The sequence below is a fragment of the Pectinophora gossypiella genome, chromosome 10 (genome assembly GCF_024362695.1).
Source record: "Pectinophora gossypiella chromosome 10, ilPecGoss1.1, whole genome shotgun sequence".
In the NCBI taxonomy this organism is placed as follows: domain Eukaryota; kingdom Metazoa; phylum Arthropoda; class Insecta; order Lepidoptera; family Gelechiidae; genus Pectinophora; species Pectinophora gossypiella.
Genome location: NC_065413.1, coordinates 160041 through 175510, shown reverse-complemented (window position 1 = coordinate 175510; position 15470 = coordinate 160041). Strand labels below are relative to the sequence as shown.

The 15470-nt window shown below is 42.6% G+C and overlaps 1 protein-coding gene across 12 annotated transcripts in view; it reads left to right on the top strand.

The window, feature by feature from the left end:
- LOC126370025 (collagen alpha chain CG42342) overlaps window positions 1-15470 on the top strand; it is a 238784-nt gene that overhangs the window by 199272 nt on the left and 24042 nt on the right. The window lies entirely within an intron of this gene.

Genomic DNA, 15470 nt, shown 5'->3' with positions numbered 1-15470 from the left:
TTGAAATTAACAACAAAATGCTACGAGCTACGACAAACGCTACATCAATATACTTCAGATTACCGAAGGTAGAGATACCTACTATTCATCTGTTTCAAACTCTAAACATCCAGGAAGATAAGACTGTGGATTTACATGGGATTAACTTTGAAGAAATTAAAGACATGACACAGTTTCTTAGCTTCAGTGACGATTCTTCAGACATAAGTGTAAATTTCAAAATAAGTGTATGGACAATAATATTATATATAATAATTTCTATGTTAATCATATTGTATATTTTTAAAATGTATAGGCATAGATTTTTCCATAAACCTAACATAGGTTCCGAAAAAATCTGTAATAGGGATGGAGAAGTTAAGGAATCTACTTCCGCATCATCAGCATTCCATAAGAATGCTGATGTCAACTTTACATGTAAGAACTAGATTAAGAAATTGTATATTGTTGCAATAACCTAGTTTAAGATTTTAGATGTAAGCAATTTATTATTGCATTAGGTCAGTATATAAACATAAGTAACTAGCTCTAAGATGTTCTTTACACTACGTTCTCTTGAATAAACGTATCGTGTCTCCCGGAGTCTGTGTCTCAATTATCTACACCTTAATTCGCGCGGTATTAAACGCATCGCCGGCTTTTTTGAACGGCGTCCTATTTTATTTTAAACTGCGACGCGCCGCTTAATTGGATCTGCGATATCGCACAGATAACGTACTGCGACGGGATCCCGCCAGCCGTACACGCAGTTAATGCCACAACAAAGGGGTTTAATTGTATCGGTTGCAGCGAGCATCGACGCCTCGTAACTCATGTTTATAGCGAGCATACGCGCGCTGGTGGAGCTGGTGCCATTGTTTCAATGGAGGCAGTTAATCCGCGGCGAGAGGCGCGGAAGCAGCCGCCGTCGACGCCACGCCGCCGCCCGCCTCGCGACCACGACCGCGGCCTCACATGACACGCATTACAAATACTAAGCCACACCACACCCGCATGCCATACGTAATATATTGCTTCCCTAATCATGTTCAGATACGTCGCACAACCGCTTTTACCTTTTGCGTTCACAAAATAACTAGATACACTTATGATGATTACAAGAGAATCTCAACAATCTATATAAACGCCCGTTTTCTTTATCTGCTCTGATCATCCATCAATCTTATCTTTTTCTTAGAGGTCTAATGATATTTTCCCCCAAATGCGCTTTTTCCCGCAGGACAATGTGTTCCAAACGGCATTTCGTGTCTGAAACTATACACAAGTATGAGATGTAGGTACCGACTGTCCCCCTCTAATGAGCAAATTGTTGTCCGCGAGGAATTTAATATACTGCCCGCCCGACCCACACTGTTGCCTGCTCCTTCACATTCCTAATTTTCTTTTCAAGTCCTTTACATCAACATCCCGTGGAAGACAGCCAAATTTGCAATTTCTTGTTACTGTTTTATTTTTGTTTTATGTTATGGGCGATAGGCTGATCCCTTATCACCATAAGGTTCATCATATCCATCTTTGGAATTCGTATCAACAGTGGCTGCAAGTTGTCTTTGATTACTTGTGGCTCTGCCCACCCCATTAGGGATTACGGGCGTGAGTTTATGTATGTATGTATGTTTTATTTAAATAAGAACGTCTTACAGTTCGTATAGTCTCGTGTTGATGGCATCAAGGTTTAGCAAGTGGTCGGGACTCCCCGCGGCGCCGCAGCCGTAAGCACTGCCCGTACTTACATACATAACTTGAAACCCTTTTAAGCTTTCTTGTTCATTACGCAGGGCAGAACGACATCCAATTACATCGGTGTCGTATGTTGTCGTATGTAATGCTCAGCGCTGTCACGCCGCGTCTCCAACCACACTCTCTTCTCTCCCAATTTAACTTGATTCCCGATCAAGCGCCAGCCCAGAATGTTTATTGCTTCTGTCGTCGACTTGCACTCTCAAGTGTAAACTCATACAGTATTCAAATAAGTCAAATGAGTCAACGTCGCAATACAGATTCATTACTAATGTTGCACTAATAAAACTGCAGAATGAATTTACGTCGGCGGGCGGAGCGGGGCGGACGGGCAGGCGTCCTCCAGTCGTTAGCTTTCTTTGTTGCTGCAATTAAATGTTAAGTTTGCATTGTCTCGTTGCCCGCTAGCTCGGGACCGTCTTATTGTTGATCTTATATCCGGACACTTGGCTCCTACTCTGCATATTCCCCTCCGCAATATGTTGGCGATAAATCCTCCCAACTAGTGCCATTGCGGATGCACTGCTTCTCTGCGCGACTTCCTGAAATTTATAAACTCTTTTAAAGCGGCAGCGGCAGTGTATTCGGAGTTTTTAAACTGCCGCATGTGCGGCGATTAAAATTTACGCCTTGGTGGTTGTGACAAATGGCTGCGGCGGCCAATTAGTGAGGCAGGACGGTGTGCGGCCCGCGCGGGCCTCTACCAGAGATATGGTTTCTTCCTCAAAATTCGTGTCACAAATAAAAAAAATATGAGCTTAGTCACTATGATCACAAATATTTTAATCATAAAAATTACAAAAAGCTACATAAAAAAACTGTCGAGACAATAAATTGCAGTGAGCGTCATATAATGTTATTATTGCCAGCGCAGATGACAGAGCTCGTTGATTTAATATGAATGTGCGCACGCGCCGCGCCAGCCAACTCGTCATACAGACACGACGCGATGTGCTTCAGACCGGCACTCGGTTGTTTTGTAGCACAATTGATGTCTTCTGCTAACTAGATGTTATTTTAGTGTCTGCAATAACATACTGCTGAGAATATATTGCGGTGGCGTTTAATTTTACATCGCATAAGATGCCACAATGATGATCCCCAGTGTATCTAATTTCATATTTAGTAAATATTTTTCCTGCCTTTATTGAAAAATATCGTAACGAATCAAATCACTGCGGTTTGTTTGCCGTCATTATTATTCACAACAAGCATTATCTACTTCGTAGGAATATCTCAAATATCCCATTTAATTATCTTATTTAAGTAACCCAATAATAAGCTTGTTTATTTCGGCGTGTACCAGACGAAATGATTTCCTTTGAAGAGCCGCTTTTTCCGAGACCTAATTACCTCAAAAGAATAATAATCCTTCGCACAATGAGGTTAAGGAAAACAGTTGCCGGCGAGGTTTTGAAACAACCTTGTTATATTTGTTTTTAATTTGCTGTTCAGTAAAGGGAAAATTACTTTTTGTCCGCATCTCCGCCCGCCCAACACAAGCGCACGCCGGCGGCGGGTGATGACCATCATCGGTGGAGCAAACTAGTGAGCGTGGCTGGCGGCGTGGACGGTGGTGTGGGGGCTACTGCGTGCCGACGTACCTGGGATCAGACACCGACCTCCCAACATCGTCTCTTGCTGTTGAGCACGTAGGTGCAATATGACAGTGCACGCTAAACGAGAAGATTAAGACATTCTTATCGCTTATAAAATGGCCCACTGGCCCGAGGCTGTTCATTTCAAAGAGATTTGTTTGGGGTTTAAATGAAGCAGGGAAGCAGAGAGTTAAGTGTCTCGAGTTGCGGCAAGTTGTGGGATCGCTCCCCGCGCGGTGCGCCGTTGTTTGCTGCTCTCCGCGGCGTCATCACGCTATAAATAAGGGGTGTAGCTACAATAACGTCGGCACAATTATCCACGCCGTCCCTAAGAGGGGTCTTGCGGCACTCGAAGAAATGCTAATGTATGGAGATGAGCGCGGATCAGTTCGCGCGACAAAACGCTCGTGACTGCCGCCGAGGGAATATGCAGATCCAGCTCACGAATATTCAGGCGATATGCTAACTGTGCGTCACGTGGCGGGAACATCCACCGCCTGCGCTGCATTGGCGGCTCCAGGTGTCATTAGTGCGCGCCGCATTATACCAGCGGGCATGGTCCTCACGCCGCGTTCCACACATTCCAGCGCTGCGGCCGGCGCGGGGCGGGCGTGCTCGACAAATGTCACGTCGCAGCGGCAGAACCCGTTGACGAAATTGCACATAATCACTGAGTCAGGCGGGGACGCGGGGGGCATCAAGACCGCAGTCGAAGTCTCCAGGAATGCAATTTTTAAGGAATACTTTATGCTAATGTTTACCGATACTGTAAGTCCTTTCATTGCGACGCACTGCCACGCTCAAATAAATTTCAATTGAATTTTCGTCAGAAACAATCTGTTTGGGAAAACTGAGAAGTTAGAGGGCGCTCGAATTAGCATAGTAATACGAGTGTTGTTGAACAACCTTTGTGGTGTGGTGTCATCGATATACGAATTGTGTATCGAGTGATCCACCATCGCTAAATTAAATTATAGGAGTTTCTAAAATATTCTGAAGTAAAGATTTATTTCTCTGTTGTTTCTTTATTTTATGTAGATTGTCGTCCTTTGTAGCGTTAATAAAGTAGCATGTTGTGTTTGCCTATAATTGGACGAGCACTAGTCCAGTATTTGTAAATAGGTTAAGTTACATGTAAAAGTGTTTTTGTCTGTTGGCAAACCTAATAAATAAATAAATAAATAAATAAATAAATAAACTCATATGAATGTCAATGTAAACCTTATATCTTGTATCTTTTTAATAAGATAAATATATAGTTAAAGATAAATAAAATAAATAAAATAATAATGATTATAGATTTTTCAATATTCATGTAAACCTTTGTATTATTCACGTATAAACAATGTGTGAGTGTGTGTACGTCTCCACAACACAATCAACATAATGAAACTGCTCCGCGGGAGATTTATGTCGGGATCCACGGCGGCGCACCAAATAAAATCCTTTCATATCACTTCATAACGGCTGTTCCGGAGGCTGCGCTGTTTATACGTCAGGGATCCCTAAACAAAACAGAACCTCCCACGCCTCTGCCAGGAGCACTGGACCATCGTAAAAAAATATTCACCCAAAGAAGAATATTAAAAAAATAAAACAAAATATTCTCATCTGAAATTGGTAACGAGGTTTAGCCCCATAAATAAACTTTATTCGGTTTGTTTCGAGTTAGAAAGTATGGGAGAATATGAACAATAAGAAGTTCGTTCAGCAATAACACCAGATACAAGTTTGTTGCAAAATTTTTGAAATTACCTCCAAGTTCAACTTTGTGGGGATTTCCACACCTTCAGAGTTTTTTCATTTTGCACTTTATGTAGGTAGTGTTAGAGCTCAGCAGTGCAGGGTGGGACGAGCGAGCTAATAGACAAGACGCGGTTATTCGTAAAGTTTCCCAATCGCGCCGCTCCCCCGCCGGCGCCACTGCTGCGAACAACTTTAATCTTAAATGGGTTTATCTTTTGTGTTATTCAAATTAAGTAATAGCATCTTGAGCGCAGTTTATGAACATTCAGCAGCGTAGTCGCGGCGTCTGCGGCGACTACTATGGTTGTGAAGAAGCGCGCGGAATGTGGCGCCCGCGCCGCGCTGCTGGAATACTAACCGCGATATCACTTTAATGTGCCATTAATTGCACCCCCGCCACCCCCCACCCCCCGCCTCGGCCGCCCGCTCGCGGACGTGACCCACATCTCTATGCTTTCAATAAACCTGCCCAATCCACAGGTCACGACCGACAGACACGCTCCTGAAGAGCTACAGCACAGAGGTACATTATAGAGCTTATTGAAAACTAACTAATGCAATTTGCCATGTAAGTACATCATAATAAAGCAACGATATAAAAATTGAATTTTCATCGCTAAAATATGGTAAGTGCAATATTTTCTCAGGAATTACTCATATTGAGGGTTGAGGAAATCACATGAGTGGTTCCCGCGGATAATAAATTGCATTGCGCCGCACTCGCGCCTGCGTACGTCGGGGTGGGGTGTTCGTGGCTTTAGAATACGCGCGCTGCTCGGCTGTACAGTGCGAATGTCTTGTACTAATGATAAGTATAAAAATACCGAATACGTACCATAGGAAATTGTATCGACCGCTACGGAAGGAATACCAAACAAAAGTTTAGTTGTAATCACTATATTGACGACGGTGGCATTCTCGACAATCGATTATCAGGGAGATTTGGTGGAACAAAATATTTATAAATATGATGACACTAATTGTGATGATAATAACGTGCTTGGATGCGGCACACGCGGCTGCGCGCGCCGCGCGCTATGTCGTCGCGCTGATTGCAAATAAACACCGGCAGCCAAGCCCCCCCTCCTGAGATAATTTCGTTTGTCGCGTGTTTTTCCGCGTCCTGCCCCCGCCGATTGGCGAGGGGACGCTTAACACATTCCATATTCCAGACTCGTAACGCGCGTCAAGTTTTTAGGGAAAGTTTAAAAGAAAGACTACTCGACTTATACTAAGCATCACATCCCTGAATTGCGTGATCAGAAGTAATTTGCTAAACGGTGGCTGCATGAAGTTTACCTGAAGCTTGATTCTGTTTATTCCAAATAAACCAGAGCACGTTAATAAATATCGCAGTCCAGTACAAGAGTTGGGAAGTGGAGGTACTTGCGTAACTGTATTAGAGACGTCTAATCTAGTACTTTAGAGCGAGAGTTGACAACACCGAGGCTGCAACAACCGTCGTGCGACACAGCCTGCACTAGCTGCTGTTGAAGCTCTTACAAAATCATTTTCAAATCATAAGATTTGTGAACCTTCACTGAAAATCTAGAAATACGACGCAGCGGGACTCCGATACAAAAGTGCATTGAACGTCGCCGACGATCGAACATGACCAATCAGCGGGCCCCGAGTTGGCAAACAATGTTAGCAGTTGTGAATCTCTCATTCTGTCGAGTTAGTTCCTCCTGCCGATGCATCTTTTACTGTCAAGTTTCTTATTCGTTGGCTTGCATAGATATATGTATAGCTAATGAAAAAGCTTTTAAAATGTTACAGCAAGCCGAGTAAATACGTTCGAGGAAAAGGAAATATTTAGCTTGATGCTCCGTAAATCAGAAGTTAGGAGTAGTGTCCACAGCTGCTCCGCGGCAAAAACTGGTCTGCTGCTCGACAACAAACTGCCGTCACGCTGATCTGCAACTTATACCGTCCATATAGAGCCGATAATCGCCTGTTGGCATTTGCTTATAGATGCCGTCGGTCGCGGTACACTTGGCCGCAGGTTTTGTCGCGTCGCGTCTCCGCGCCACGTGCGCTGACAGGGACTTTCTATGGTTTTTTGATACTGACTCCGTGACAAGACACTTTTGTAAGAATTTTCATTTAAATTAACAATTTGCCGCTTGCATTAACGTCATTTAAAAAAAATGGATTTAACAAGTAGATTTTCATGGAGGAGTGCATTGAATACCGCGAGTGACAATCTAACGGCGTCAAAATCAAAATCTACCCTCATTCATTTTATTTTATCTTCCAATCGTTCGACTATCTCTTTTACTTTCATCTGTCATAATGACAACTGACATCTGTATCAGTGTTGCCATTATAGGAAACTATTAAACTCCCAAAACCTACAAAAAAAAAAAATGTCGGAAGTGGCTGGCCAGGATTCCGACAAAGAAAAAGCCACTAGTGGAAATTTAACACCTAAGAATAAATTCCCACTGCCAACATATAGAAAAATAAACCTAGACCCGCATAATCAAATAGATGATGGTGAAAATGACTGGCAGACAATACCAGTGCTCAGACAAAGGAAAAGGATGCGCTCAAGCCCCACACCGCCGCCAACTGATCGTTTTAATACTCAAAATCGTTTTTCGCAACTAAACGTAGATGAAATATCAGAAAAATCGGAAACTATTGCTCCGAAAATTTACAAACCACCACCTATAGTACTGTATGGAATAAAGAACATCTCCAAACTCAAGGAGGTCATCGAAAATGTCTTAGATCAATCCCAATACTCATTCAAGATTGTAACGAAAAATCAATTACGTGTTACAACTGTTAATACCAGTGCCTACAAAAAGCTTATGGAAGTGGTTCGTGAAAAACAACTAATAGGCCATACATTCATTCCTAAAAGTGACAGACCCTACAGGATTGTAATTAAAAACTTACACCACTCTACACCAACTGATGCTATAAAGGAGGCCATTGAAAATACGGGAAACACTGTAATTGGCGAAATAATAAACGCTAGACATGGTTCCGAAAAGACACCTCTCTCAACCTGGTTTGTGAACCTTGCTCCCGGGCCTAACAATGAGATAGTAAAAAATCTGAGATACATTTATCATACTTCTATATCGATTGAAGACCCCAAGCGTAAGAAAACAATTCCCCAGTGTAAACGCTGCCAACAATATGGTCACACCAAAAACTACTGTATGCGCCCCTACAGATGTGTGAAGTGCGCAGAAAACCATAATACAATCGACTGCCCAAAAAAAGATAGAAAACAGCCGGCTAAATGTGCACTATGTCTAGGCGATCATGCTGCAAATTACAAAGGCTGCAAAGTATTCCAAGAAATACAGAAGAGGAAATTCCATTCAAGAATTACACAGAGTACTGTAACATCACAAAACAAAACGCAAGAGATGAATGCTTTCACCAAAACTGACCTACCCCACAAAGAAATACAACATGAAAAAAGTATGACGTCAGCAAACCCTGAAATCACATATGCTCAAATTACAGCAGGAACTAACCTAGAACTAATCTTAGCCAAACAATCTGAAAAGTTAGATCGTCTCATTGACCAAATGGGAACCCTCATGGGTCTCCTGACAACAATTGTCAATAAATTGGTCCACTAAAATGGCAGTTAAAATAGCTACATGGAACATTAACGGCCTTCTTGGGAAGAAACATGAAGTGGAGGCATTTATAAAAATGCACAATATAGATGTCTTACTGGTTACCGAGGCACATCTTACGGCTAAGGTATCATTCCGTCTCGATGGTTATAACACCTATGCCACTTATCATCCAGATAACACAGCACATGCAGGCACAGCAGTAATCATCAAACAAAATGTGAAACACCATACACTACCAGAGTACCGAACTCCTAAAATACAAGCGACATCTATATTGATATACGATAAACAGAGTTCTATTACAATATCATCTGTGTATTGTTCTCCAAAACAGAAAAGATATCCTGAAACAATTGAAGACGATTTTAATAGTTTCTTTCAAACACTCGGCAATAGAGTAATAGCAGGAGGTGACTGGAATGCTAAACACACTATGTGGGGCTCGCGTCTTACAAACACCAGGGGACGTCAGTTATACAAGAGCATACGCCAACAACAATTCGACATTCTGTCGACCGGACAAGCTACTCATTATCCAACAGACTCAACCAAAATCCCGGATCTGTTAGACTTCTTCGTCTACAAAGGGGTTCAATCTCACTTTCTCGCCATTGAAAGCTGCCTGGATTCTTCATCAGACCATGTACCACAAATCGCAACCTTGAGTTTTACCTTGATACATCGAACAATTCCTGCTTACTTATACAATAAGCACACAGACTGGGGTGCGTTCTACCAACACCTAAATGAAAACCTAGATCTCAGACTAAGTATGAAAACGAATGAAGACATCGATAGTGCTGCCGAGTACATAACAAAGAACATTCAGGAAGCTGCATGGCTGTGTACTCCAATACCCCGAGTAACATCAAAGGCACCGTTCAACCAATACATACCAAATGTCGTCAGGGAGAAAATCTTGGAAAAACGGCGCTTACGGAGAGTTTGGCATTGCAGTCGACACCCAGCTGATAAAAAGGACTTTAATAGAGCTGCGGCAGAGCTTAAAAAACTTTTGATTGATACCGAGAATGAAACGCTGGAAGTACATTTGCAAAACCTAACACCCGCTGCTCCCACCAAAAACGAATATTCGCTATGGAAAACCGTAAAATGTCGTGAAAAACCTCAATCAGCTCAGCATCCACTCAGAAATGTAAATGGCACGTGGGCAAAAACAGACCAAGAAAGGGCGGAAGCGTTTGGATTGTTTTTAAGTGGTGTTTTTACGACCAACGAAGATCTTGGTGATAGAGATACGGATCGAGAGGTGACATCATTTCTAAAAAGCGATCTCCAGCTTAGTCCTCCTGTACGATGCTGTACGCCTGCAGAGCTCCGTCGGACAATACATGACCTTGAACTCAAAAAAGCCCCCGGGTTTGACCTAATAACAGCGGAAGTGCTAAGAAACTTACCAAGAAAGGCGCTGGTCTTGATCGTTTCTCTGTTTAACGCCATATTAAGGTCTGCATATTATCCAAGTATTTGGAAAGTCTCGCAGATAACAATGATTCCAAAACCTGGAAAGCCGCCACATCTGACGTCCTCATATCGACCCATAAGTCTTCTTCCGGTTCTGTCGAAGGTGTTTGAGAGAATCTTGGCAACACGACTGAATGAATGTCTCATGGAAGGGTCGCTCATTCCAGAACATCAATTCGGGTTTCGGAGGCATCACTCAACTATTGAGCAGGTGCATAGAGTGTGTGAGCACGTTAGAAAATCCCTCGAACACAAGAAATACTGTTCAGGAGTGTTCCTCGACGTGCAACAGGCCTTTGACAAGGTCTGGCACGATGGCCTAAAGTACAAGCTCAAAAAAACGCTACCACATAATATGTACCTTCTCTTAGAATCCTACCTAGAGAGCCGCATTTTCTATGTTAAAATCAACGACGCAGTTTCAGACTTCTATGACATCAAGGCTGGAGTCCCCCAGGGATCAGTGCTCGGACCATTGTTATACCTCGTATTCACGGCTGACGTACCTGAGTCAGACAGTGTGATGACGGCTACATTCGCGGATGATACTGCTATCCTGTCATCGGACATTAACGCTGCGACTGCTTCAAGTAATCTGCAGATACATCTAGACAAGGTCCACACCTGGATGAAAGCCTGGCGTATCAAGGCTAGCGCAACAAAGTCCAACCACATAACTTTTACCTTGAGGAAAGAAGACTGCCCACCCGTGAAACTTGGCCAAGAGACCATGCCACACAATACAACAGTAAAATATCTCGGCTTTCATCTAGACCGGAAGCAAACTTGGAAAACACATATCCAAAAGAAACGTGATGAATGTAACCACCGATTTAGGACATTGAAGTGGCTCCTGGGCAGAAGATCACGGCTCTCCGTCGAAAATAAAATACTGGTGTACAAAGCGGTACTGAAACCAGTATGGACTTACGGCATTCAGTTGTGGGGTGCTGCAAAAACATCAAATATGGAAATACTACAACGCTTCCAAAACGGAGTGCTCAAATCAATAGCGCAAGCACCTTGGTTCACTCGCATGGACGAACTACACGAGTACCTTGGAATGAGGACAGTTAAGCAAGAAATTGCCACAACTACAAGGCTATACAGAGATCGAATTACTCATCACCAAAACAAACTGGCCCGGAGTTTAAGTGACAACCACTATATGAGACGCCTCAAAAGGACGCACATATGGGATAGCATACAGTAGCACCTTAATGAAGGCAGCCTTCTAATGAGGGGGCCTGTCCTGCAAGTTAATAAAACCAAACCATCAAAACTGCTTATGGTCAGTCGACCGATCGCATGTTTGGGCACAAAAATGAAAAAAAAAAAAAAAAAAAAAAAAAAAAAAGATTTTCATGGATTTAGCTAATGAGCGGTCCAACAATAACTCGACGCGAGGGCCGCGGGCGTCCGGCGGGGGCGACGTGCCGGCGAGCGGGTGCACTATTCTTTGTAAACCAATTAATTGAGAACTTCTTGACGGAAGAGAAGGTAAATGTTTTGATTTAAAAAAAATATTACAAAATTAGAAATGTATAGTTTTGCGGGATTTCGCGGACATTGCCGAGGAATGCCGCCAGCTTAGTGGATACCTAACAAAAGTTTCAATAAACAAATAAAAGTCGTGATAACTACATCAATTGTAATAATATTTAACATAAGTAAATAAATATAATCGGGGAGTGAAGTGTGATATACTATGCAGCATAAAATCATAATGAATCCTGGCGGGCAGTAGTAGGCCCCCTTGCCCCGCCGACACCCGCGGGTGCCGCGACACCTGCACTCATATCACCCACCACACAACGACTCCCGTCAATACACCCGGTATCACAACACAGGACAATCAGTGTGTCGTGACACAAGCCCGTTAAACCGAATGGGGTTGCTTATTGATTTTTAAATAGCATAACGATTTGACAACACTACTTAATATTGTTTCAAGTTTTATTTATTGAAGAGGAAACGATAACGGAAGCGACGACTGCGGTGTCCCCGAATTTCCCGAATAATAAGCAGGGGTGACGTTTGTGTATGTTTTCATTTGTGCGCGTTATCTGCGCGACGGAGGTTTATGACGACGCGATGCGACCCTTATGTCGCCGCGACACGCCACTCTCAAGTCACTCGTGTCTGGCAAAGAACTCCCAAACCATTACCTGTACCGATATGTGTATTCCGCGATAAATAAAACCTACTGTTAACCTACAATAAGCAAAAAACAATATTGAAAAAGAAAACAAAAGTAATTGTTACTGATATACCTCTATAAAAAAGTTATTGGAAGTCAAAGTGAGAATTTGATCAAAATTGTTACTGTTATTAAAACTTCGCCGAAGAATAATAAACACATGAGGTTAAAAAGGCTATAAAATGGAGCAGTTTTTAAAAATACTTTCAGGGTCCATGACCACTTCATGTGTTTATTATTCTTCGGCGAAGTTTTAACATCAGTTTTGGTCGAATTCTCATTTTGACTACCAATAACTTTTTTTTATCTTTGATATGACTGTTTTTATTTTTTCAGCCACTTCTTTAGGGATGAAGTAAAATAAAATAATTATTAAGAAAGAGATAGCGACAAAATTATAATATCTGAAGTAAGGTACAAAATTTAAAAAGATACAAAATGGGTCATATCTCCTAAACCGACCGGGTGGTCGGGTAGGTGATCGCTGACTTATTGCCGGATGCGGCCTGCTCGCGTGTATCCTAACGGTAATTTCAATTTCATTTTTAACTAGACGTCGACCCCGGAAGAGTCAACTTGTCGACCGAAAGTTTCAAATCTAGTTGAGTAATGATCGTCGCGGGCAATTAGTAGCAGATGCGTGCAGCGCCTTGCCGCGGATTATTTATATCGTTAACTCACGGTACGATTGTCGTCAATTTATTTTTATTTGGTGTTTCAACTTGATTTAAATTCCTTTGAAAACCAAACCGGATCATAAAATATTCAATAAAGATGCGTGTGTCACTGTGACTCGCTGGCGTCGTTATCCATCGGATACCTATAACTAGTATGCCACGTAGCAGTAATGATGTGTGAAATACTTACTACAAGGAGGTAACATACAACGTTGCATTATTTCTCTAGATCAGTCCTTAATATCTAAGTTCATATGTTTTCTTAACATGATATATTACACAAAGATTCGTATTCAATGAGGCGTGACTTAAATTATGTTTCTGCAAGTCACGTCGTGATATACGGGCTGTTGCATGAGATTTGTGACGTCACTTGTTTGTGTCATCTTCGGGCTTTGATACGAGCTCTCGCAGGCTCGCATACCATACGCATAAAAACGTGTGACATGTGAATACGTATGCAGATGAGAGCGTAGCATGCGGGGACGGGTTGTGGTCGTGGTGTGGCGGCGACAGCGGGCGGGGACACACAACAGATTTCTTGGGAATAGACAGCTATCAAGCTTTTAAAATTGTATACGCTATTATTCATTGTCCTCCGTCCCATCATCAGAACGCAATACCAGTGTGATCAACAATGGGCCGGTGGTGTTGTGATCACAATCGCTCGCCGCGCGCTGCGTCCGCGCACAATACCGCGACTGTTCAATGCATTCCTTATGTATTGTTTTGTATAGAAAATATCCCGTTGTGACGTGATTGTGATAGGTAGCAGGAAATTCAAAAACATGGAGGAGTCCAACAGGTGACACCGAGCTCATGGAACACTTAAATCTTCGTCTACACACCAAGGTGGCTAATAAACTTAAGATAAACAATACAGCTTATAACAAGTCCATTGAACTGTACAATTCAAAAGTTTCTCATAAATAATTCAAGCTGTTATTTTAGATATAAACAGTTATAATATAGCGCTTATGTGCTTTTTCTACTATACAAAGATTCTAAAAATCATGAGAGGTAACGATATAATTTTGACTAATGAAATGAAATGGGATTTGCTCTGCTTCCCCCGTCCCGCCCCGCTGCCCGCGTCATCCCCCGCACCAAAGCAGGCACGCGGCTGACATTTTTCAAAATTCTAATTTGCAAATTCGTTTATTAGACTCATTAGTTAGCCCGCCCGGACGCAGCCCCTCGATATCCCTAATTCCATTGATTACTTTCTAAATTAGACAAATCAGGTGATTTGTTGAAAGTACTGCTTCAATTACTTTCTGGACATTAATCAAGACAAAGTACAAATGACATTCACCTTACCCGCTACCCACATTTTTTTGGGATATAATTTTCTACGATACTACTTCTTATCAGCTGTAGCAATTCACTTGCTACGAATACCGTAGCAGTCTCCGCGAATGGCGTAGCATGTAGCTACGAAACTGGACGGTAAATTACGTTTCATCCTACGGTTTCATCCTATTACCTATCTGTCTTACACTCATACATACATAAACATAAACATAACATAAAACATAAACAGCCTATATACGTCCCACTGCTGGGCACAGGCCTCCCCTCAATCAACCGGAAGGGGTATGGAGCATACTCCACCACGCTGCTCCACTGCGGGTTGGTGGAGGTGTTTTTACGGCTAATAGCCGGGACCAACGGCTTAACGTGCCCTCCGAAGCACGGAATCATCCAAACATAAGATCACGCATATTTCTCTTTGGGGTAGGCAGATACCACGGATATCCACGATACTACGATTACTCCTGACTCCGTGTTCCGTGCTTCGGAAGGCACGGTAAGCCGTTGGTCCCGGGTGCATTAGCAGTCGTTAATAACCATCAATCCGCACTGGGCCCGCGTGATGGTTTAAGACCCGATCTCCCTATCCATCCATAGGGAAGGCCCGTGCCCCAGCAGTGGGGACGTTAATGGGCTGATGATGACCTTATGTTTTAGCTATAAATTATAACATTTAAGAAATAAAACATATCTACGTTGTAAGTATTAATACTTTATCAAAAAACCCACAATACCTAAAGAGTTTAATAATAATATTAATACCTACAATATCTGGGCAAAGCCACGTGTATCAAGGCCTACGTCCCTGTGTAGATGTTATGGTGTTATCTGGTGATGCTGATTGAGTACTTGTCTTGTGCACTTGTGGTGTGGTGTCCGCGTGTCCCTCGATCAGACACGAGGGCTCTCTGTCACGTCCCGTGGCCGACACTCGGGGCTCACCCGCCGCGTCAGCCCCGCCATTTACATTAAACTCACAAGTGACATCGATCTTATACTGCTTACCAGCTGATTGGTTGATTTTTTTTTTTGTCAAGGTAATTAAGAGGGTAGCTGCAAGGTCTTGTCGACACAGATTTTTGTTAGATTTTTAAATTTA